This window comes from Sus scrofa, chromosome 15, assembly GCF_000003025.6.
Source record: "Sus scrofa isolate TJ Tabasco breed Duroc chromosome 15, Sscrofa11.1, whole genome shotgun sequence".
NCBI lineage: Eukaryota > Metazoa > Chordata > Mammalia > Artiodactyla > Suidae > Sus > Sus scrofa.
This window is the reverse complement of record NC_010457.5, coordinates 15,307,353-15,331,875: the sequence shown is the minus strand read 5'-3', so window position 1 is coordinate 15,331,875 and position 24,523 is coordinate 15,307,353. Positions and strand designations below refer to the sequence as shown.

General features: G+C 42.7%; 1 protein-coding gene across 1 annotated transcript in view; it reads left to right on the top strand.

Annotated features, from left to right (window-relative positions):
• Nucleotides 1-24,523, top strand: part of THSD7B (thrombospondin type 1 domain containing 7B) — a 1,521,641-nt gene that overhangs the window by 278,760 nt on the left and 1,218,358 nt on the right. Inside the window, 1 exon segment of the mRNA XM_021075621.1 lies at nucleotides 3,418-3,514. The gene's annotated coding sequence lies outside the window, so the exon portion shown is untranslated.

The window sequence follows — 24,523 nt, the reverse complement described above, 5'->3', positions numbered from 1 at the left end:
TTATAGGTTTTTGGTGTGGTGACCTTTTTACAGATAATAGAGTTGTAGCCTCTCTTACTTCTGGTGTCTGCCCCCCCTGTGGCTGAAGTTGGTAGGGGGGCTTACTGTAGGCGTCCTAATGGGAGGAGCTGATGCCTGCCCACTGGTGGGTGGAGCCAATTCTAATCCCTCTGGTGGGTGGGGCTTAGTCTCTGGATGGGATTAGAGGCAGCTCTGTGCCTGAGGGGTCTTTAGGTAGCCTGTTTACTGAGGGACAGGGCTGTGAGCCCACCTGGGTTGTTGTTTGCCCTGGGGCTTCTCAGCAGCTGACTGATGGATGGGGCCAGATTTTCCCAAAATGACCACCTCCAGAGAAAGGCACACTGCTGAATATTCCCGTGAGCTTTGCTTTCAATGTCCTTCTCGCACAACAAGCCACATTTACCTCTGTTTTCCCAGGATGTCCTCCAAGAACTGCAATCAGGTTTGACCCAGATTCCCTTGGAGACTTTGCTTTGCCCTGGGACCCAGTGCACGTGTAAGTCTGTGTGCACCTTTTAAGAATGGGGTCTCCATTTCCCCCAGTCCAGTGGAGCTCCTGCACATAGGCCCCACTGGCCTTCAATGTCAGATGCTCCAGGGACTTTTTCTCCCAGTGCCAGATCCCCACACGTGAGAGTTTGATGTGGGGCTCAGAACTCTCCCTCCTGTAGGTGAGTCTCTGTGAACCAGTTAGTTTTCAGTCTGTGGAGCTTCCCACCCAGGAGGTATGGGGTTGTTTATATCACGAAATTGCCCCTCCTACCTCTTTTTGTGTCCTCCTCTTTTTCTTCTGGAGTAAGATATCTTTTTTAAGGTTTCTAGTCCATTTGGTTGAAGATTGATCAGCCTTTAGTTGTGAATTTTGTTGTTTTTAGGATAGAAGTTGAGCTCCAGTCCTTCTGTTCCACCATCTTAATCCCATCCCAGTCCCAAATCTTTAATATTACTTTTCTCCTTCTTTTGGAACAGGGGTTCTTAATTTGCATCTTGCACTGGGCCGCATTAATGGCTCTGTACCCAGGCACAGATAAATGTAATTCAGAGATTCATTCCCTCATTCAGCATTCATTTATTGAACATGAATGTGGTACACTATGAGGGGTGCAGAAAAAAAATATAAAGCACCAAAAACTCACAACCAAAAACAAAATGAAGGAGTACCTACTGTGGTGCAAGGGGATCAGTGGTGCAAGCATCTCTGCAGTGCCAGGATGCAGGTTTGATCCCTGGCTCTGAATAGTGGGTTAAATTATCTGGCATTGCTGCAGCTGTGGCATAGGTAGTAATTGCGCCTAGAATCTGATCTAGGAAATCCACAGGTCATGGGGTAGCCAAAACAAAAAAAAAAAAAAAAAAAAGGAGGAGCTAGTTTCTGCTTCCTGGGCCTTAGCACATGGTTTGGGGAGAAATACCTGCAATCATGACTTGTGGATATTTATGAAACCTCAAGACCCAGATCTGGAGCTGGGGAATGAATTCTCATTTTCACCTGGTGATGGGTGGAATCTGGAAAGGATTTGTAGAAGTGTTGTTTCAGATTGTATCTGGGCATTCCAACTTGTAAGTTATTTTAGAAACACTCTGTTAAGACAGAACCAAATAATTAAGACTAGCAGCTCAGAAATTGGAGTCTTTCTCATCTTTTCTCTTACTTCATAAGTTATGAGAGGCCCTGCAGTTATCTTTGATCTGAGAGTCTGATCTGAGAGTGACTGCATTCTGCTAATAATTGTCAAAAGTAGGACTAAAACCTAGGTCATCTGATTTCAGATTCTTTTCCAGTGCCTTCCAAGTATCTCCTCTGTGACCATCCTTAATTCAACATCTGTCCTTGTTTTCCTGCCAGTAATATTAAGAAATTAGGAAGTGATAGAGTATTTTGCAGAAGATTTTATGGTTTGCTTCATATCAAAATTTATATAAGTGGTCTTTTAAAGAGCAAATGTTTCTGCTACACTTAAATTAGTTTGTTTTATAAAAAAACAACTTCCCCAGAACCACTTTCAATCTGAATGAGGAAGGCCTGTATTATGAAGCCAGCCTTCTGGTGTGGAAGAAGTACAGGCTCCATAGGCAGGCCTGGGAGGAATCTGAGTCTGCCTTTGAAGAGACATGTGCCTTTGCAACTGTGATCAGCTTTCTTGAGCCTCTAATTCCTCATCTGTAAAATGGGAACAGTAGTGACTGCTTGGTAGTGATGTTGGATAGTTTAACGAAATGAGATGGTAGATCATCCCACAGATGTCGGGTGCTCAATGAATTTTTTTTTTCCTTGAAAGACAAAATATATCCTCCCCACACACCTCTTTTAAGGCTTCTACCTTGTGTAAGTGTTCATTTTACACTAATGACCCTATTTTATCTTTGAACTTGAGAAATTTCTATGACTTTTAACTTTCTATTAATGTATTGATAAAGGGAGAAAAATATAACATTTTCCTTCATGTTCACTTCCTTTTCTTTTTCTTTCTTTCTTTCTTTCTTTCTTTCTTTCTTTCTTTCTTTCTTTTTTTCTTTTTTTATAGCTGCACCTGTGGCATATGCAAATTCCCAGGTTAGAGGCTGAATTGGAGCTGTAGCTGCTGGCCTACTCCACAGCCACAGTAATGAAGGATCTGAGTCACATCTGCCACCTACACTGCAGCTTGTGGCAATGCTGGATCCTTAACCCACTGAGTGAAGCCAGGGATCTAACCCACATCCTCACAGATACTAGTCAGGTTCTTAACCTCCTGAGCCACAAGGGGAACTCCTTTCTGTGTTCACTTTCTATCCCAGTTGTGAAATCCCAGAATATCAAGAATGGTGGGGGTTGTCTCAGAGTCATAGCATTGAATAATTTAAAAATGATAAGGCACTTTGGGGATAATCATAATAGCTGTCATTTAAAGAAGGCCTTCTCTATACTTACAGGTATTAATTTGGTTAAATCTCACAAAGATGCTTTGAGGGAATGCGATTTTTGTTTCCATTTCACAAGTAAGGACCGAAGCGAAGAGTTATATAACTCATCCTGGGTCACTTGGGCTGGCCCAGCACCCATACTCTAACCATTACACTAATCTGCCTTAATTATGAGGCATTCCAGACACTGATTTTACAAGGTGACCGAGATCCGCAAAGAATAATTGACTCGCCCAATGTCATCTAGCTGCTTAAATCCAGGGGCAGGACTGGAACTCCAGGACACTCACCCCTGGATCCTGACCCCCCCACCCCCAATATAAGGTTCTCTCCACTCTTCCCAAAATTACTGTCAGGACATGCTCAGGAGAGGCTCAAACTGGGAACCAGCCAAGCAAGATAATAATATTTCTATTCCTGTGCTTTTCATTAAAGATGCATGATTTTTGTAATTCTTTCCTTTAACAGTAATTGCTATGTTTTGTCTTTCAGGAACCTGGGCAGGAGGAGATAAGCCAATATATCTGCCTGTTGAGCCTACAGTTAAAAATAATTATAGAGAACATGGTGATGCTTCAGAAACTGTCAGGTGATGTGATATTTTTCAAATCATGCTTTTTTACATTATTCAGTTCTCCTCTGGAGAGATTATCTTTGGGGAAAAAGGAAAAAAGAGTGAGAAAAGAAAAGCGAAACGTTGTTCACTTGTTTCTTTCATGGAAAATACCTGGCCGTTATCATAAAAAGGTGGAGGTAGATGAAATTTGGATATACCAGTTAAGTGAAATTACTTGTTGACCATACATATCCTTTTCCAAAAAGAATTTGGTGTACACAACAAGATTAGTAATCTAGTTTAGTGACCTGGAATGTGGCCGTAAGATGAAGGGAAAGCAAATAGGCCAGCTCTGAGGGTCGGCACTGTCCCCATGGTTCAGCAGAACCTTGTGTCTGAGTGTCCCGGCTGCCATCCTTATTCTGCCGAGAGGAAGGAGCATAGTAATGATGCCTATAGGAGGCAACATTTATTTGAATGAAATTTAAAAAGCAGTTTCTCCCAAGAGTGTGATATGGGGAATATTAGCCAGTTACGGGATAGCCACTGTATTAGTGGTCAGTATTCTCCAGGGAAACAAAAACCAAAGAAGATCTCTATGTCTCTGTCTCTATCAAGAAATTTATTGTAAGGAGGGGCTCCCATTGTGGCTCAGCGGGTTAAGAACCCGACTAGTATCCATGAAGTTGCAAGTTTGATCCCTGGCCTCACTCAGTGGCTTAAGGATCCAGCATTGCTCTGAGCTGCAGTGTAGGCTGTGGATGTGGCATGGATTTGGTGTTGCTGTGGCTGTGGTGTAGGCCAGCAGCTGCAGCTCTGATTCAACCTCTAGCCTGTGATCTTTCATATGCCATGGGTGCAGCACTGAAAAGACAAAAAAAAAAAAAAAAAGGAATTAAAGGAATTTATTATGAGAAATATGATTACAGAGGCTGACAAGTCCCCAGAGCTGCAGTCAGCAAGCTGGAGACCCAGGAGAGCCTATGGTGTCATTCCCATCTGAGTCTGAAGGTCTGTGAACAGGATAGCCATTGGTGTAAGTGCCAGTCCAGGCCCAAAGGCGGGAGAAAACCTATGTGCCAGCTCAGTGTCAGGCAGAGAGAGAGACTTCTCTGTTCCTCAGCCTTTTTGTCTTGTTCTGGCCTCCAGTGGATTAAGTGAGGCTCTTCCACATTGGGGAGGGTGATTTGCTTTACTCCATACACTGATGTAAATTTTTTCAGTTATCTATCTATCTATTTACTTATTTTTGTCTTTTTAGGGCTGTAACCACAGCATATGGAAGTTCCCAGGCTAGGGGTTGGATTGGAGCTGTAGCTGCTGGCCACAACCATAGCAATGCCAAATCTGTGCCGTGTCTGTGACCTCCACCACAGCTCATGGCGACATTGGATTCTAGACCCACTGAGCAAGGCCACGGATTGAACCCAGGTCCTCATGGATCCTAGTTGGATTTGTTACTGCTGAGCCATAATGGGACCTCCAGTTTTTTAATTTTTTAAAATGTTTATTGAAATATATTTGATTTTCAATGTTGTGTTAGTTTCAGGTATGCAGCAAAGTGATTCAGTTACATACATATCTAGAAATATGTAGTTTCTTTTTTTATATTCTATTCCATTATAGGTTATTACAAGGTATTAAGTATAGTTTCCTATGCTAGACAGTAGGTCCTGACTGCTGTAAATATTAACCTCTTCTGGAAACTCCCTTACAGACACACCCAAGAATAATGTTTAACAAAATATGTGGGTGCCTTGTGGCCCAGTCAAGTTGATACATAAAATTAACCATCATATTTCCTCTCTTTTTTGTATATAACCTTCTGTATGTCTCTCAATTTGTTACACAAATAAGAATCAGGATTTTGTACTAGAATAAATCTCTATTACATCAAGAGTTCAAATTTATAGTTTAATTATAATGAACAGTCAATGAGGGAAAACGAGACTTTCGGTGAACACAAAAATAGGCAAGAAGGGGTCACGGGGAGAAGGCAGTTGCAACCTTCCATCAGACTCAGTCTCAAAAGGTCTGCATTGTGATTTGATTGCAGGATACTGAGACACATTCACAGATAATTAGCTCTACAGTGTAACTTTTTAAAATAACTTTCCTTGATATAACAGAATACATTTCCATTTGCAAGCCAGAGAGAGGAACAGTAGGAAATGGTTGTTTTAATGTTAAATCAGTGGTGATATTGACTCATGTTTGACTCCTAAGAGCCAGAGAAAAGCACTAGGGACCAGAACAAACTGTAGAGAGACTCTGCTTTAGTCCTCGTAATGGTGCAGCTCTGAGATGCTGAGCCTGGCTGGCCTGGCTTTTCAGTGGCACACATGTGGATTGCAGCCATCCTGTAGTTCCTCTTTTGAAATTTTGTATCCATGGGTCTGGTTTCTTTTGAATTCCAATGTAAAACTCCACACTTTCTGATGAATAACATCTTTACTACTGTAAGTAGCTAATAGTTAAGTACTGCTCCTTACATGTGCTGGGTGCTTTTTTGAGAGGCGGTACCTCCTTCTCCCCTACAACCTCCTGTGCCTCCCCCGCAACACACACATACACACTGCATGGTTTAAAGAACAGAATTTATTTTCTCACAGTTTTGAAGCCTAGAAGTCTGAGACAAGTGTGGTTCCTCCTGAGAGCTGTATGGGAGGATCTGTTTCAGGCTTCTCTCCATGGCTTGTAGATGCCCATCTTCTCCCTGTGTCTTCACGTTGCCTTCCTTCTATACATGACTGTCCAAATTGCCTCTTTTTATAAGGACACTAGTGGCATTGGATTAGGGCCCCACCCTGATAACTCCATTTTAACTTGATTACCTCTGTAGAGACCCTGCCTAAACAAGTTCACATTCTGAGGTACTAGGGGTTAAGACTTCAACATATAAATATTGGGAGAACAGCTCAATCCATAACTATACCTGCATATAACTATATACTCCCACCTCTGTATGTATACACACATGAATATATACACACATAACACACATACACATATATCAGGTATGGTATAGTATATACACAGTGTGTATTTGTGTATATGTATACAGGCATACCTCAGAGATGTTGTGGGTTCAGTGCCAGACCACCACTGTAAAGCAAATATTGTAATAAAGCGAGGCATACACATTTTTTGGTCTTCCAGTACATGTAAGTTATGTTTCACACTATAGTCTAAGTGTGCAATAACTTTATGTCTTAAAAAACCCCCAAAACTATTTACACATCTTAATTAAAAATACTTTATTGCTAAAAAATGCTAACCATCATCTGAAACTTAAGGAAGTCATAATCTTTTTGCAGTTGTAACATCAGAGATCACTGATCACAGGTCACCATGATAGATATAATAATAATGAAAAAGTTTCAAGTATGGCAAGAATTACCAAAAGGTGACATAGAGACATGAAGTGAGTAAATGCTGATAGAAAAATGGTGCTGATTGACTTGATACAAGGTGGCCACAAACCTTCAATTTGTAAAAAATGTAAGTGCAATAAATTGAGGTGTGCCTTACACACATATATATGTGTAATACATATACATACACACAACTCATTTAATCCTCAAAACTGGCCTCTGAGGTAGGTACTATGATTATTCCCCTTTTAAATGAGAGGAAACCAAGGCACAAAGCCCAGTGCCCCACAGATATCAAGTTCAGGAGCTGAGATTGGAACCCAGCCCCTGACTCCTGAGACTGTGTCCAGGCCACACAACAGTAGTTTTCCTGGCAGCACAAGGTAACACAGTGATGGCTGCAAAGGGTTAACATTAGGAAATTATGGTCTTGAGTTTTTAAGGACTGGTTTACTGAATTGTGAAAAGATGTAGAAAGGACCTGAAAGGCAGTTCTGTAGGCCCCCAGAAGCAGCATTTTTTGGGGGAAACCTCCTGTACTTGGGATGCTTAATTGAAGTCACTGAAGATTTGCCCCCAGCAGTGAGGAGTGTGAGGCATCTGGCATCTGGGCTGGCCTCGGCTTCACTCCTCTGGCCTGCCGGTGGCCTGTGGGCTCAAGTTCAGCTGGCTCTCTTGTACACACACAACTCTAAGTATTCCCGAAAATCAGAGCCAGTGAGTTGTGACTCACCACCAACCCAAAGTGTGGAGACCCGCCAGGGGCTGCCAGGTGGGGCCCTGGGGTGAGATCACCCTCACCACCCCTTCCATTGTGGCAGAAAGAGCATACCACTAGGGATCTGATGCTTTGGATCATAATCTACTTCCCTGTTGTCTCTCTAGGATGAACTAGGTAACCTCTCTTTTGTTTGGTTTCCTTATGGGCAAAGAGCTACTTGTGGGTTTAATCATCTTTATGTTAATGGGGCTTTGTGGAGGGCCTTCCATGGGGCAGGCACTGTGAGGCTCAGAAGTCTAAAATACCAGGGGTCTGCTGGTTAAGAGCTTGATCTCTGGGGTCAGCTTCATGAGTTCACATCTCAGCACAGCAGCTGATGAGGTGCTACCTGGGCAAGTTAATCTCTCTCTCTAGACCTCAGTTTCCTCATCTGTAAAATAGGAATGTTAATAGTAAAGACCATTTAACAAGTCAACATTTGCAAAGATTTAGAGATGAGATTGGCACATATGTTCTATGTGTTTATTAAATAATCAGCCATTCCTGACTTTGAAGAATTAACCTTGCTGTTGTGTGGTTGGAAAAATGTATACTGATGAAGTGGGACATACTTGCTCAAGCAACACCATGTTCTAGGAAATGGTATAAGTTGGGGGTTTGGAAGAGCTGGGGGGGCTAAGAGATCATAGGACACAGGGCAAAAGACCCTGGGGCTCACTGTGTGCCAGGCACTGAGCTAAGCATGTCACATATATTTCTTCTTAATCTTTAAAATAATCCTGAGCAGTCAATATGGTCTTCCTGGACATATTGGACAATATGGCAATTGGACAGCTGGGAAAACTGAGGCCAAGGTTTTGAGAGGTCAAGTCTGGTATTACAATGTGTGAGTGGGAGCTCCCACTGAAGTGCAATGGGACTGGCGGTATCTTGGGATCACTGGAACATGGGTTTGATCCCTGGCCCAGCACAGTGTGGTAAGGATCCAGTGTTGCCGCAGCTTTGGTTTAGGTCAAGAGTGGCTTGGATCTGATCCCTGGCCTGGGAGCTCCATATGCCTTGGGGCGGCCAAGAGTGAAAATAAATAAATAAATAAATAAAAAATGTGTGAGTGACAAAGCCAGGATTCTTTGGGGGCTGAGAGTCCAGGAGAAGGGCATGTGGGTCTGATGTAGGGGCCCATGTAGTCATAACAGTGACAGGATGGCTGTGGCTGGACATGCTCTGGCCTTTTAAAGGGTCCTGAGTGGGCCACTTGCATTGCTCCTTTCAGAGGCCCCCTTGGACTCAGCAACCCCCTGCCCCAACAGGTGCCTTCCCCTTCCCCTGGTCCTCTTTTGGATTTTGCTCATTACTGCAGCAATAATCCAGTGTCAGTATTTTACAGTGTGATTTGATTATACTTTGTTCCTGAGGCCTGAAAAGAAAAGCCTATTTTTAAAAGATTAATAAATAAATGGTTTAGCGCTCTGTGTTTTTAAGCATGCTTGATGCTGATAGAGTTTTCCTTGAAGAGCAAGAATGATGCTCTATGTACATGAATTTCTGAAATCAATTCTGTTTTTTTAATTGGATTTTGTTCCCCTTCTTTTGGCCTTACCCTAACATAGAAAATAAAATCTGGGGTGAGGCCTCCCTCTGATAGATGGCACCCAGTGGCAATCCGAGCATTTTTCACTAGTCTGCTTTGTTTTTCAGAATTTTCTGAGTGGCCATTACTTAAGTCTGAGGCACTCAGGGTCAACTTCTGTTTATGTGACAGATTCCTCATGTAGGTTTATTTCACCTCAAAATCTAACCCAGTGGAAATGTTCCAGAATGTTGACCTTTAAACACTGTGGAGAAAATCATGCTTCTTTCCCATGCTTAACAACAAAAACAACTACTGTGATGATAACAGTACCTGCTACTCACTGAATGTTTAATACATTCCAGGCACGCTGTTAAGGGCCTTGCATGCATCCTCTCATTTACTTCTCTCAGGAGCCCTGCGAGTAAGGTGATGTTTTTTCTTCTTTTTTTTTAGGGCCGGACCCGTGGCATATGGAGGTTCCCAGGCTAGGGGTCTAATCGGAGCTATAGTCACTGACCTACACCATAGCCAGAGCAACACAGGATCTGAACCACGTCTGCGACCTACACCACAGCTCAAAGCAGCACGGATCCTTAACCCACTGAGTGAGGCCGGGGATCGAACCCGAAATCTCATGGTTCCTAGTCAGATTTGTTTCCACTGTGCCATTATGGGAACTCCTGAGGTGATGTTTTTAATCTCTGTTTTACAGATGAGGAGACTGAGGCTTAGGGAAGGTCAAGAACATGCATAGGGTCACATGTGTAGCTAGTGATAGGTGGCAAGGGAATTCCAATCCAGTCTTTCTGCACTGAGTCAACTTCCTCAATGTTCTTTAACTGCAGATCTAGCAATGAGTGGTCTTACCTTCTCCAAAGATTCATGGAGCACAGTGTTGTGTGTTCAAGGTTCACAAAGCAAATCAGGCAGACCTGTCTCAGCTCAGAAACCTTGGAACATTGATTCCTAACCTGACCTGCCAAAGGGCCATTGAGGCTTGAGGTCTTAAGCTTTATTTACAGCAGGAGGAATCACGTTAACCACTAATTCTTACTCACACTGCCTTTCTGCTCAGTCCCCTTTCTCAGGAGCCTGGTGCCTCTGAGTGGGGTGATGGTCAACAGGTCCTCGTTTGCCTGATTTTCCCCATTTTAGCACCAAGCATCTCTCATTCTGAGAAACACCCCCACCCCCAATCTTGGGCAAAATGGGTCTGGTGCTTACCCCACCTCTAAGGGAGAGTTCAAAATTGCCAGCCTGGTTTTTGACTTCTCATTATCGATCCCATCAATCTACTGCTCATCTGTGTATGGAAGCTCTGTCAATGCCCAGCCCGCTGGCTAGAAGATGCCCCGCCAACAGACTCTCTCCTTGACCAAACTCCAGCCAGGCTCCTCCAGGTCTTCCACAAGACCTCAATCTAGGCCTATATAGACTAGACAAACACTAACACAGCGTCTAATAGCTCATGACTGCCTCCTAGGATGTCCCTAGCCCTTCTTAAAATGCCTACCTGAGAAAACTCAAGGGTGCTTAAAGAATTTATTGTTTGTTTCAGCCAACACCTAAAGATGTGGCCTGTGTCTCTGAGGATCTGTGGGAGCCAGCTTTAATAAGCACCAGATGTCAAAGCCACATGGGTTTCACATGGACCAGCCCCCTTCCAGCTTGTCATCGTTTTCCACTCCCTGATTGAGCATCCCTTACCATTCCCTCCCCATTCACTCATCCTCCCTTTAAGATGCCCAGTCACTTCTGTACAAAGTTGAGTTCAGTTCCTACCAGAACCCTTTCCCTCTTGCAAATAGTATACGGCTGCTTAAAATCTGTCCTTACCACTCAAACTAGTGTCTGGCTTTGTTTGTCTTTCAGACCTTATGTGTTTTGTCTCTGTTGCCTCCAATGATTGTCTCCACCTCCTCCACCCCTATCACCTTCCCTCACAGGATCCTCCCCATGTGCCTGCAGTCCTGCTCCACCTCTGCTCATCCTATTCTTGCTCCTGTGGTCTCCTTTTTTTGACCTTCTATGCCATTAACTTGGATTGGGTGCTTCTCTTTGGGAAAGTAAGATAGACTATGTCCTATTGCTTTCTATGCTGAAATCTTATTTCTGCTTCTGGTTGGGTGCCTCTTGAGGGCAAGAATAATGTTTCATGCTTCTTTTGTATCTTTCAGGCCTCAAGAAGGCTTGCACAAAGGGCAACCAAAAGTGTGTGTTATCAATGATGGCTTAGAATAGGTGACCTTCCAGTCGTTGCCTTCTCTTAGAAAACAAAGGCTCTACTTTTTTTTTTTTAAGTGTTCAAATTTTTTATTGTTCTGTAGCAAACTATAACCAAGCACAGTAACTTAAAATAACTATTTGTTATTATCTCTCATGATTCTGGTTTTCATGGGTTGGACGGGGCTGTTCTTATTTGTTATCCTTTGTCTGGATATAGCCAAAAGAAGTCCTCTGAAGGCTTCTTCATTCATAGGTCTGGTACAATGGCTCTACTTTTGAAGAACTCTCAGTCCACTGGAATATACATAATATATATTACTCCTTGGGTGGGCAGGGTAATGAAGTAGCTAAGAGCACAGCTTTTGGAGTCTCATTGGCCTAGAATTCTTTACTCTTAATTCCCCCTTTTAAAAAAATCATGGGCAAGTTTATATCACTTCTCTAGGTCTCATTTCATCAATTCTAAACAAATATATCATGTTCCTTACTGGGTGATTATGGTTGTGAGCATTACATGTCCTAACCATACCCACCACTTAGTAAGTGCCGGTCACTGGAATCAATGAAAAAGATGCACCAGTCACTTAAAACATACCAGGAAGAGATAGAGTTAAACAAGTATGGATTTGGAAGGGAAGAAAGGAAAGGAGTGAAATGGAAAATGGAGCATTTGGGGTGCCTGGAACCTTGGGTTAGGGGATTTGGAAAGACTTCTTAAAAGATGGGGTAGGAAAAAAGAGAAGGAAAAAAATGTCTTTTACTTATTGATCTTCTATCTTGTGCACTAGATATTTTGTGTACTGCATTCCATTGACTTCTCAGAACAATGCTGTAAGACATGTCTTTGTCCCATAATTTATAGGCATTGACACACACTTGATATAGTCACACAGTTTGTAAGAGGCTGAACTGAGTTGGACCCGAGACTGTCTCATTCCAGATCCCTATTTTCACCATGTTGCCAACCTCCCAGTTCTGCCCAGTTATAAACATGTGTGTGGGTGCATTGTGTGGGTGCAGTAAAAACTTTGAGCTTTGTTGGCAGCAGCTAGGAGTTGCTCTCTGCTCTGATTAAAAGCGTGGGGAATGGGTTAAGACACTGCCTTTACCTGGAAAGTCCCTCTAACCTGCTTTGAGTATATTGGCTGGTGCACATGTAGAATATTTTGGACGGTAAGGAACAGAAATCCCGCCTAAAGTAGTTTAAACAATAAGGAAATATACTATTTCTTGTAATAGAAGACAGGAGTAGATAGGGCGGTTTTTGGACACTGTACTGAACCCTTGGGACTGTGGCTCTATTTCTCTGCAAGTCTCTATGCTCCCCCTGCTTACCTCTATCTGTAAATAGACTGTCTCCTCAGAGTTTCAAGAGGGCTGCCATTAACAGCAGAGACAAGTGACTTCTTTGTTCTTTGTGAGAGGGAACTCCCTCGGTTGCATTTCTATATACTAACAATGAAAAATCAGAAAGAGAAATCAGAGAAACCATCTCATTTACCATTCCATCAAAAAGAATAAAATACCTAGGAATAAACGTACCTAAAGAGACAAAAAAAGAAAACCTTTACTCTGAAAATTATAAGATGCTGATAAAAAAAAAATCAAAGACAACATGAACAGATGGAAAGATATACTATGCTCTTGGATTAGAAGAGTCAATATTGTTAGAATGACTTTACTACCCAAGGCAATCTACAGATTCAATGCAATCTCTATAAAATTACCAAGGACATTCTTCATAGAACTAAAACAGAATTTAGTTATTTTAGTTAATTTAGAATATTTAGTCCTTCTCTTCAGTCTGATTGGATCATTTAGTTTGTAGACCCAACTGTGGCCCAATTGCAGTCAGCAGAGGGAATACTCTGTACTGATTGGCTCAAATCAGGGTACCCAAACCAATCACTGGCAAGAAGGATAGGATGAAATTGGCTGATACTAATCAGGACTCATTGTTACAGTCAGGACTGGTTCTTAGACTATCTGAGGAATGGACTGAAATTCTAAATATGTTACATTTAGTACTGTTGGACACCACCAATCAGGATGGATGCTCTCTATAAACAGCAGTTAAGTCTCCCTGTTGTAGCCTAGCTGATCATCAGTTCTAGTTACTTAACTGAAATGTGAGTTTTCCTAAGGGGAAGGAAGGGAGAGTGGATCCTGGGTAGGCATCCCACAGTGCCTGTTTGGTCTGTTATGTGGCTACGTGAATGATAGTAGGCTTAATGGACAGCAAAGGTAATCCCCAACCTAGTTTTCTGATCCGACAGCTCAATATCGGTGGCCTCAGCGATTAGGCAATTTTTTCCCCCACACCTGCCACATGAGGAAGTTCCTGGGCCAGGAGTCCAAGGGATTGAACCCTGTGCTGCAGTTGCAACCTGTGCCACAGCTGCAGCAACACTGGGTTCTTAACCTGCTGTGCCACAGGGGAACTTCCTAAGCAATCATTCTTTTACCTTGTTCTTTTAAAGTTAAATGTGAGTGTAAATGTGACATGGTCTGACCCAGCCAAGCCCAACTCTCTCCTGTGTAGGGACGTGATAGCAAGTTAACACAAGTTGTATCTCTCTTTAGTGCCAGGGCAACACAAAACTCTTCTTAACACATAGGTAGAGTGAGTAAACCTTGGCTCTGCCAAGAGGGATTTCACACCCCAAGTGAAAGCTTTAAAAGTTCTTAACCAGTCTTTTCTTCAGTTTACTCAGTCCTTTCAAATCCTGACTAATTGGAAGCACAGGTAGCTTAAATCAGCTTACAGGTCTGATTACAGAAGATTTTAAGAGATATGCGGTTGTATCACTTCCAAGTGCAGAAAGTAACTGAAATTAGATTATAGAGAGTTGTCTTGAAAAGCCCCTAATATATCTATCTATCTATTTAAGGATGATTTGTGGTGAGCTTATCAATTATTTGTATTTAATTCCTTGCTTTGAAAGTGCTTCTGGTGGCTTAACACCAGTATGTTCTGCCAATTACTTTAATCTTTCCCCCTGAAATCTTGTTTGCACTATTGATTTGGACTATCAATGCAGAGTCTGAAATAATAGGGTTCTGGCCTATTCCCAATTTTTCAAGGAAGATTGAAATCTTACGTGTTTATCAGGTCGATTTTTTATTGGACCCACAGAAGGGTGTTTGGTCTTTGGGTGCTAGTTATTTGCAAAGTCAGCTATAAAGAAGAGTTATATTTTTCGCTATTATTACTTTTTTTTTTTTAAGGGAAAAATGTGAAAACTCAGTCAGTAGAAAATGTTAAATGGAAGTGCCAAGGAACAGTTTGCCCACCCTGAATGTGAACTGTCAAATCAGTCCAGGGAAACAAGTCATCTCTAGGCTAGCAGTGGCATCAAGTTGAAGGAGAACTGGATTACAGGGAAACCTGGGTTCTGTTCCTTTCTTTGTACTAACTGGCTGTGTGACCTTGGACAAGTCACTTAACTTCTCTGTGCCTTAGCTCATCCAGGGTTTAACTAGGGCAGCACTTGCGGCCACAGGGGTGAGACAGAAAATACATGTGGATAAAGAAGACTTGGAAGAAAACAAAACAATGGCACAGAAAGCCACCAGAACACTAACTATAATGTGAGGCTGGGGGCAGTTGGGGGTGGTAGGGTCTGAGACAGAGCACAGCCCCATCTACGGGGACAGCCCAGGTGACCAAATCTTTTTTTTTTTTTTTTTTTAAGAGAAGCTGAAAAATCCAGATGTTTGTGCAAAACCCTTTAGTTTTTAGATCTATCAGATGAAACAGTAAGTTTCTGTGGACCAATACTCTGAACAAAATGAAGTTTTCCCCCAGACTGACTTCAATTTAGGATTGCTAATTTGCAGCCCCTGAATAAGATGAACTCAGAAATCTGTTCTAGGGGCAGAACACAGTGACCCTGTGAATTTCCTGTGAAATAGCTCCTCAGAGTCACAGCGATGGTGAGGTGGAAGAGGTCTAAGCCAGGTTTCTGGTTTGTGTCTCACACACTCTCCCTGGCAGCTGTCACCTAACCTCTGTCCAGCTGTTCCATGGGCTAGGCTGTCCTGCTAGGGACTCTGCTCTTTTTTGTATTTAGAAGAAAGCCCTGGTTCACCAGCTCCTCTTCTTGGTTCTGTCACCTGGAGCAACACAGAACACAGCCTTGGTCTCTGGGAGCTTTAGACCTGGAGGAGCCTGTTCCCATCTGCCAACACATGACAGACAGCTACTTCCTGGGCAGTCGGGGCTTTGAAAAGTCTTCTTGGAGCACAGAACCCTGGATAAGTCAGAGACGTTTTTCTTGGAAGAGAATTTGGATGGAACCCCTTCAAGCGTTGCTTGTGCCACTGACTGAACTAAGTTTCCCTTATTTGGGGGAAGGGAGGGCGATGGGAGTTGTAGACTGGAAAGCCCACGGGTAGCCTCTAGGAAGGCATGAGGGATGATGTGTGTGTGACCTGTCTCCTTGAGAGGGTCACCACTGGGGGTTCTGTTCTCTAGGACAGATCAAAAGAGGAGTGTTGTTTTGTCCCAGAAGAATAGTCCTGTGACCTGCATTCACTTCTCATCTTGCTGTAGCCTTTGGACACTTTCTGCCCACTTGGGGCTGACCTGGAATCACTTTCTCCTGCAGCCCCTTGCCAGGCTCCAATAGAGCAGCAGGTGGCGGGGGGGAGGAAGCTTTTCCTGCTAGGCAGGAGGGACGTGGGGAAGTTGATGCTCTGCATCTGCTGGCCTGCCGTTCAGGGGTTGCTGGGAGCCTGTGCTTGGATGTGGGGCAATTTCTTGAAGAGAAGCAGAAGGGCTCAGCTGCTGTTCAAAGCTATGCTGTAGGAGGTGGAGGTGAAACATTTCTTTCTAAATGTGACTCTGCATTATAGTAGAGTCTTTGTGACATATTGTGTGGCTAATCTTTCACATGCTCTGTGATTCGACCCATAAGTCCAGAACAGGGAAATTAACTAGGTGTAATAAATAATATAGAATCTGGTGAATATTTAGGGTCTGGTAATGATGATAAATCAGGGTTGAAACGTTTCTTGAGGAGATTGTGAGATTCTGAGAAATGAAGCCAGGAAGATTGATTAGAACCTATTGCAGTTTAGAAAATCTACTGCAAAAAATACAGGGAGGTATTGCTAGGCTAATAGGAAAGGCGAATACAATCCACCTTGGCCTCTAAAAACCAAATGGGTGTAATCAGCAAATGTCATTGCTCCCAGAGGTGAATGCATAAGAGAGCCTGGGACCTGCCACAGCATGGAGGTGGAGAGGGTTGTAATCAGTGACAGCAAAGAAGGAACACATCAGGCTTTCTTGATGGTCCTTACTTCATTTGAACCCTTATTTTATTTATTTATTTATTTATATTTTGCTTTTTGGGGCCATACCTGCAGCATATGGAGGTTCCCAGGCTAAGGGTCGAATTGGAGCTACAGATGCTGGCCTCTGCCACAGCCACAGCAACACCAGATCCCAGCTGCATCTGTGACCTGCACTGAAGCTCATGGCAATGGCAGATCCTTGACCCATTGAGTGAGGCCAGGCATCAAACCCAAAACCTCATTGTTACTAGTCAGATTCATTTCTGCAGCGCCACAATGGGAACTCCCCTTATTTATTTATTCATGTATTTGTTTGCTTACTTGCTTATTTATTTGTCCAGTTTTAACTGCATAGAAATGGAAGAGATAACAGTTACGTTTTTCAGGGTTTGTGCCCCCCAAATTTGTTCTTCTTAGGGGTCACATACTTGTTTTCCAGCGCTAGATATGAAGATTCATAGCCTACAGTTTTTATACAGCTGTACCAGGTGGGGTATATATAGAATATTTAGATGATGAATCATTCCATTCTCTCTGAATCTGACCCAACTTGTTGGATGAATATGGTAGTAACATAAATAAAAACCCTTTGGGGAGTTATCAGGGAGAGGGTAGTCCTAAAGCCGTAGTAGTCCAAAGAAGAAAAAAACTGGTAAAGCGGTGACCATTTGTGAATGGAGGGAAAAAAGACATGGGGAAGAACAGTAGCCAATAGTCAGCAGACCAGGGATAATTTGTGATGTAGCTGGAAGAAGATGAGCTTGGGTTCTGTACTGGCTGTGTGACCTTGGGGAAGTTAATTAACTCCTCTGAGCTCCAGTTTCTATGTGGGTAAAATGGGGGAGGATAAATTTGTACTCATGGGAATTCAAGGAGAAAATGAGTGTCCATACCTAGCACTGAGTGTGGTACGTGGTTGCTACAGTCGCTCCCTTCTCCCCACTGGATGGTTTTCTGGCTTCACATATTTGACATTCAGCCCCTTGCGATTTTGATATTTGTTGGTTAACATGAAGAGGCAGGGAGTCAGAGCGTATCCTCCAAAACCCATAAGGCAGGCAGCCTGCCTCAACACTGCTCTCTGACCTCATTTGGAACCCAGGGTAAATAGGAAGCCTGGTCGAACATCATACTCTAGGGAAGGTGTCTGGTGTGAGACAAACTCCTTCCTCTTCCCACAGGCAGGTGCCCACTCAGGCATGGCAGTGAGCTAGGCAGACCTCGGTGAGTGCATGTTCTAGCACCTTCCCTTCCTTTTGCCCCTAATCCCCAGAGTGAAGAGAGGGGATGTTTCCAAATTAAAGGCTAGAGATCTAAGAAGTTTTTCTTAAGAGGGGGAAGAACAAATTTATATCTCATAGGAATTAAAGGAGAACATTGCTGACAGAGCCTCAGCTTTTCTTCTTTTTAATGTGACGTATGACCAGAAATGTCAATCCTGTGTAAATAAATTATTTGATTAAACAGGACACCAGCGTACTCAGTGGTTAGCCTTGCCAAGTGCTGTGAGGCAAACTGGTAATGGTTTTTCCTCATTTCCTCCAGGATAAATAATGAAGGAAGCTCGTCAGATTCATCCGCAGACAGATTTGAAAAAATTTGATCCCCAAAGCTAGGGAGGCGGTGGAGGAGGAAAAATATTGCCATGAAGCTGGTTTTACTGCTCAAGAAGTCGGGAGCTGCAAAAAGCTGTGTTAAAATCCCATTACAGATCTGTCTTCTGCCAGAAGGGAAATGGAAAGTTAAAGAGAAGCTTTCCTCTTGATTCTATGATTAATCAGCTTTCATACTGGGCGGTCTGTTTAAAGATTGGTCCATTAAGGCTATTGGGCATTAAAGAGGCTCTTCCCCAATGAGCCACCCCATTGTGTGACTCCACTGTTTGACAGGAAGTGAGTTATCCTGAGAAGTCTCCGGGGTGAGCAGTGGTGTGTCACTGTTAAGCTTTCTAAAAATATGCGTTCTGTCTTCAATAGGCTACAAATTGTGGCTGATTGAGGGCACCAGGGGTATTTTTTCCCCCCTTGGCTGTGGTGTGTAGCAGTTTGATGTGGAATCTGAGTTCCCAGACCAGGGATTGAAGCTGGGCTGCAGCGGTGAAAGCAGCAAGTCCTAACCACTAGACCAGTAGGGAACTCACACCAGAGGTATTTTGTGACAGATAAATATGTGGTTAAGAGGTCTGTGCTGTCCTTGAAAGGGGATGGAATAGACAACAGCCTCTGGAATGTGAATCTTCAGATGGCAGCCCTGAATATTTCTCCCAGCTTCTTATTTAAGGTGTGAAAGGATGACACTATAATCATTTATTAACATCGGGCTAATTGCATGATTACTTTAGCCTTCCCGCAACCCATGCACTGGCCTTTCTTCCCTCCCTCTCTTTCCTTCCTTCCCTCCTTCCTTCCTATAAAGTGTTAAAATCTTCTGTAAGGATTTCATACAAGCCCAAACCAAGGGAAAACCCTGCGTGTAAAGTATTTCATTGGCTCCTCCCAAGAGGATATTCTTGTTCTCATTTTTCTTTTTTTTCCCTTTTGAAAAATTTTATTTTTAGTAGAGTATAGTATTTACAGTATTGTGTCAGTTTCTGCTGTACAGCATAGTGACTCAGTCATTCATATATATATATATATATATATATATATACACACTCTTTTGCTCATATTATCTTCCATCATGTTCTGTCCCAAGAGATTAGATATAGTTCCCTGTGCTGTATGGTAAGGACCTCATTGCTTATCCATTCTAAACGTAAATAGTTTGTATCTATCAACCCCAAATCCCCTGTCCATCCCACTCCATGCCCCTCTCTCCCTTGGCAATCATAAGTCTATTTTCTATGTCTGTGAGTCTGTTTTTGTTCTGTAGATAGGTTCATTTGTGCCATATTTTAGATTCCACCTATAAGTGATATCATATGGTATTTGTCTTTCTCTTTCTGACTTCACTTAGTATGAGAATCTCTAGTTGCAGCCATGTTGCTGCAAATGGCATTATTTTGTTCTTTTTTTATTTCATTGTGTATATGTACCACATCTTCTTAATCCAATCATCTGTCAGTGGAGAGTTAGGTTGTTTCCATGTCTCAGCTATTGTGAATAGTGCTACAATGAACATAGGGGTGAATGTGTATCTTTTTAAATGAATGTTTTGTCCAGATATATGCCCAGGATTGGGATTGCTGGATCGTATGGTAGAGTGTGATTTTGCAAAATGTTACCTTTGGAGGAAGCTGGGAAATATGTACAAGGGATCTCTCTGCATTATTTCTTATGATGCATGTGAATCTACAGTTACTGCAATAAAAAACAAAATTTTTTTGAGTGTACGCATGACATGTGGATGTTCCCAGGCCAGGGAATGAATCTGCACCACAGCAGCGACCTGAGTCACAGCAATGACAACACTGGGTGCTTAGCCTGCTGAGCCATGGAGGAATGCCCCAAATTTTTAATGTATGAAGCCTGAACTTCACCTTTCTCATCTGTGCTATCCATCACCAAGTGGAATAAATCTTTGTTAAGAGTCCCCTTACTTCTTTCTTCTTCCATCGTCCTGCTGGGGAGGTGGTCTTTGATTAAGTCACTCTCCTCTTTTTCCAGGAATCATTCTCCTTAGGTGGCTATCATTGTTGGATGAGAGCTTTGGCCACAGAAAACCCAGAAAGCTGAATAGAATCTAAACTCTTCTTATTCCAGGGCCACAGCCTGCAGCTGCAATAAATTGAGGTCAGAAGCAAGACTCCAGAGACATGCTCCTGCATAGCTTTCCCTCACTGCCCACTGGGAAATTGGAATGCTGCATCCATGGCATCAGAGACTCACTTCTACTGTAGAGCCATCCTCCCTTGTGGCTCTGAAGTTAGTTCCATAGTTTTCTATCTAACTGGCTAGATCAGGAAATTGTGGACCAGCAATCTGTCCTGTTCATCTCTGCACCTCTTAGCGCAGGCTTGCCCAATAAATGCTTATACATGAATGAATGAATGAACACTGAGCCTGACTTCATTACTGCCTAGTTTCACTTGAAGAGGCAAGGCAGGAAGACACAGTGGTTCTCTAAAAAAGTTTTACGTGTATCTTGTCAGGATTCATTTCTCAAGGCTGGAGTCAGTGTTCGTATGATGTTTTGTTTTTTTCCCTCATGATTTGCATTTTAGAAGTATGTTCTAGTTGAGCCATTCTAAAAAAACATTAAGAGGAATATTGGACAAGACTTGCCGGAGAGAGTAGACTTAGCCTTTTGGATCATGGCATGTTGTCCCTCTGGTTTTTGAATATTGAGAAAATAGCTCTAGGGCAAAATTAGGGATTAAGGATTGGGACAGGAGCCTTGGTTTAGCTGGAAGCCTTGCCATTCTCCTCAGGTTCACTCTGCCTCCCTAAACCTCTCATGAGCTGTCTTTTCAGGGAACTCACTCATTCAAGATGTTTTGCAAATTCTTTCTGATGGATGGATTGAAGCTGCTCCTCATCTTCTTGGCATCTCTGCAAAATCAGCTCTGCTTGCAACAAGTCACTTCATGCCTCCGCAATTTCCAAAGTTTTATTTCATGAGCTCTGGAATAACATACCTTTGAGTGGAGATTATCACCAGAAATATCAAGTAGTCTGTTATCTAGAGGAAGGGGGATGAGTTGGGGCCCATAAGAGTGTGCTGCAAGCATCAGAATTTAGGTCAGTGGCCAGATCAGCCTCATATCTTGTCTGTGAGAAACCAGCCTAACCAGGCAGTTGCACAGTGTGTGTTTCTGGCCTTAGCCAAAGAGTAGGCCACTGGGGTTCCTTACCTTGGTTGCCTCTAGGACTGATGGTACTGTAGCCTATCTAATTGGTCTTGGGGAACCAACTTCTAGCCTAAAAGGTGGCCTTATGGGGAGAATATGCTTTTTTTGCCTTCCAGATTTGTCTAGGCACTTAATGGAGAGCACTGTTAATATTACTGTGGGATGGTGATGGTAGAGCCATCTACCAACTACCCACAATGGGTCTCTGGTACTTTTGTTAGGAACCAAAGTACCAGAGACCCATTGTGCGCAGTTGCTGGACTGTGGACTCCAGTGGGGGAAGAAAAGCGGGCTGCCCAGAGTTGCAGATCTGTAAGAAAACTTTGTCAACTGAATCAGCACTGTGTCTCACACATAGCACGAGTAGGGCATGTCAAATCTCAGCATCCAGAATAATTGGAATAGGAATTTGAGGCTTCTGCAGTCTATTTTGAGAACATCAAAGGGTAGAGAGTGGAGGGGGAGAAAATCTAGCCAGAAAATCTTGTTCTTTGCTTTCTGTAAACTCCTACAGACTTTTTGTTACACGCAGCCTGAAGTTCTCTTATACCAGTCTCTCTTTAGTGATCAGTTCATTCGAGGGTATGATCTGGGATGTAATGCAGAGGGAAGAAAGTCTGCAACTTGTATGATTTAAAATTATATTTTATTCCTACGAAATATATTTTGTTGTATTTTAAGGATATATAGACTACTGCTGTGATCAGTAGAATAGATAACCCTGTTTATTGGGTCACTGAATTCATAGAAGCTTTTCATCATTTACATTTTCTTAATCAGTAGATATTAAAAGGACAAGTGCTCTCAGGTAGGTAGTCCAGGAGATTTTCAGTTAAAATAGAGTTTTTGTTCTCAAAAGAGGTGGAGGGATCTATAAGGTGAACTCTGCAACTTATTTCTCTATCTTTTGGATATCTGTCTCAAGTGCGTTTCAGTGCTTTAAAAAAGTTTTAACTTAGTTTTTTTCTGATTTAGCTGGATCAGTATGGGGGTAAATGATCTCATTCTATGGTACACTTGTAACGTGAAACGATTAATTGAAATAAAATCCCTGATGGAATAGTGGTCTAGGCCATGATTATCAATGGCACACAAACACTAGGTGAAAGATCATGGGGAGACTTTTTAGTGGGTAAATCAGGTTGACATCACCTGAACTCATTGATTATCAGAAAAAGTGGCACAAGCAGATATTATGTGCCTCTTGATGTGGTTGATACAACAGGATATAGCAGCAGCATCTTGTCAGTAAAAATATTAAACCTAGATGTAATCAAATCTTTAGATCCAACTACCAGTTTATAGAAAATACAGAGGAAAGGGGAACATGTTGGATGACACCTCAAGGATGCATTAAACCACTGGACAAAAATAAATGGCTTAGAAATGGAGAGAAAACTGTTTTGGATGAAAAGATTCACAGACATAGAAAACAGACTGTGGTTGCCAAGGGATGGGGGAGGGAGTGGGATGGACAGGGAGTTTGGAGTTAGTAGAGGCAGAGATGAAATAAAAATGGCAGAATTGTTGGTAATTATTAAGGCTGGGAAGAAGTACATGGGGATCATAGTGTTGTCTTTCTAATTTATATATTTGAAATTTTCCATAATAAATGGTTAAAGTAAAATTGAACACATTCCAGTTTTGTTTGAAGGCCTCAGAGAAATGAAGCAGAGGATATAAATGATGGAATAGGCTCTACCTCTAATTGATATTTCCCTTTTATTTATTATTATTATTATTATTATTGTCTTTTTGCCATTTCCTGGGCCGCTCCCGTGGCATATGGAGGTTCCCAGGCTAGGGGTCTAATCGGAGCTGTAGTTGCCAGCCTACACCAGCGGCACAGCAGCGCGGGATCGGAGCCGCATCTGTGACCTACACCAGAGCGCACGGCAACGCCGGATCATTAACCCACTGAGCAAGGGCAGGGATCGAACCTGCAACCTCATGGTTCCTAGTCGGATTTGTTAACCACTGCGCCACGGTGGGAACTCCATCCCTTTTATTTAAAAATTTTTTTAGGGCTGCACCTGTGGCATATGGAAATTCCCAGGCTAGGGGGCGAATCAGATTTGTAGCTACTGGACTATGCCACAGCCATAGCCACAGCCATGCAGGATCTGAACTGTGTCTGCAACCTACACCACAGCTCGTGGCAGTGCTGGATCCTTAACCCACTGAGTGAGGCAAGGGATCTAACCTGCATCCTCATAGATACTAGTCGGGTTTGTTACTGCTGAGCCACAATCAGAACTCCCCTTTTTCTTTTGTTCTTAAGAATAAATCTTGTGGGTATTTGTGGGATTAGAAGGTGGGAATGCTATAGACACAGGCTTGAACTGTCTTAGTTGAGGGGAACAGGGATCCAGGGAAAGAGGTGATCATTGCTGGTAGATGGAGAAAATAGTGGAGGGACAGTAGTAGTTTAACTGTCTGGAGGTTGTTGGATGTGATGATCTGAATGTTTGTCTCCTCCTTGGATTCACATGTTGAATTCTAATGCAGAGTGTGGTGGTGCTGAAGTTGGGACCTTTGGGAAGTGATTAGATGATGTGGGTGGAGGCTTTGAAAATGTGCTTAATGCTCTTATAAGGGAAATCCCATAGAGCTCCCTGGCCCCTTCTGCCATGTGAAGATGCAGTGAGAAGTCTGCTACCCCGAAGAAAGAAAGCCCTCTGACCATACTGATACCCTGATCTCAGACTTCTAGCCTTCAGAATTGGGTTTGTTTTTTTACAAGCAACCTAGTCTGTGGCATTTTGCTACAGCAGCTGGAATGGACAAATATACCAGTTCATGTTTAATTAACATATGTTTGGGTGGGGAGGGTTCTCTTTTCTGCTAAACCTCAGGCCTGGCTGATGCCTTAGCTATTAACCTATCCTCAGTACCTTCTAGGGTGTCCGGGCAAAAGGTTGGACACTTAATAAATGTTCACTTAATGAATAATTAAACTTCAATTAATTGGCACCCGCCTTTTGTACCAGTGACTAGATAAGGAAGGCTTTAACGAATACCCAGTGCAATGGGTAAGTTGATCTAAACAAATCCTTAG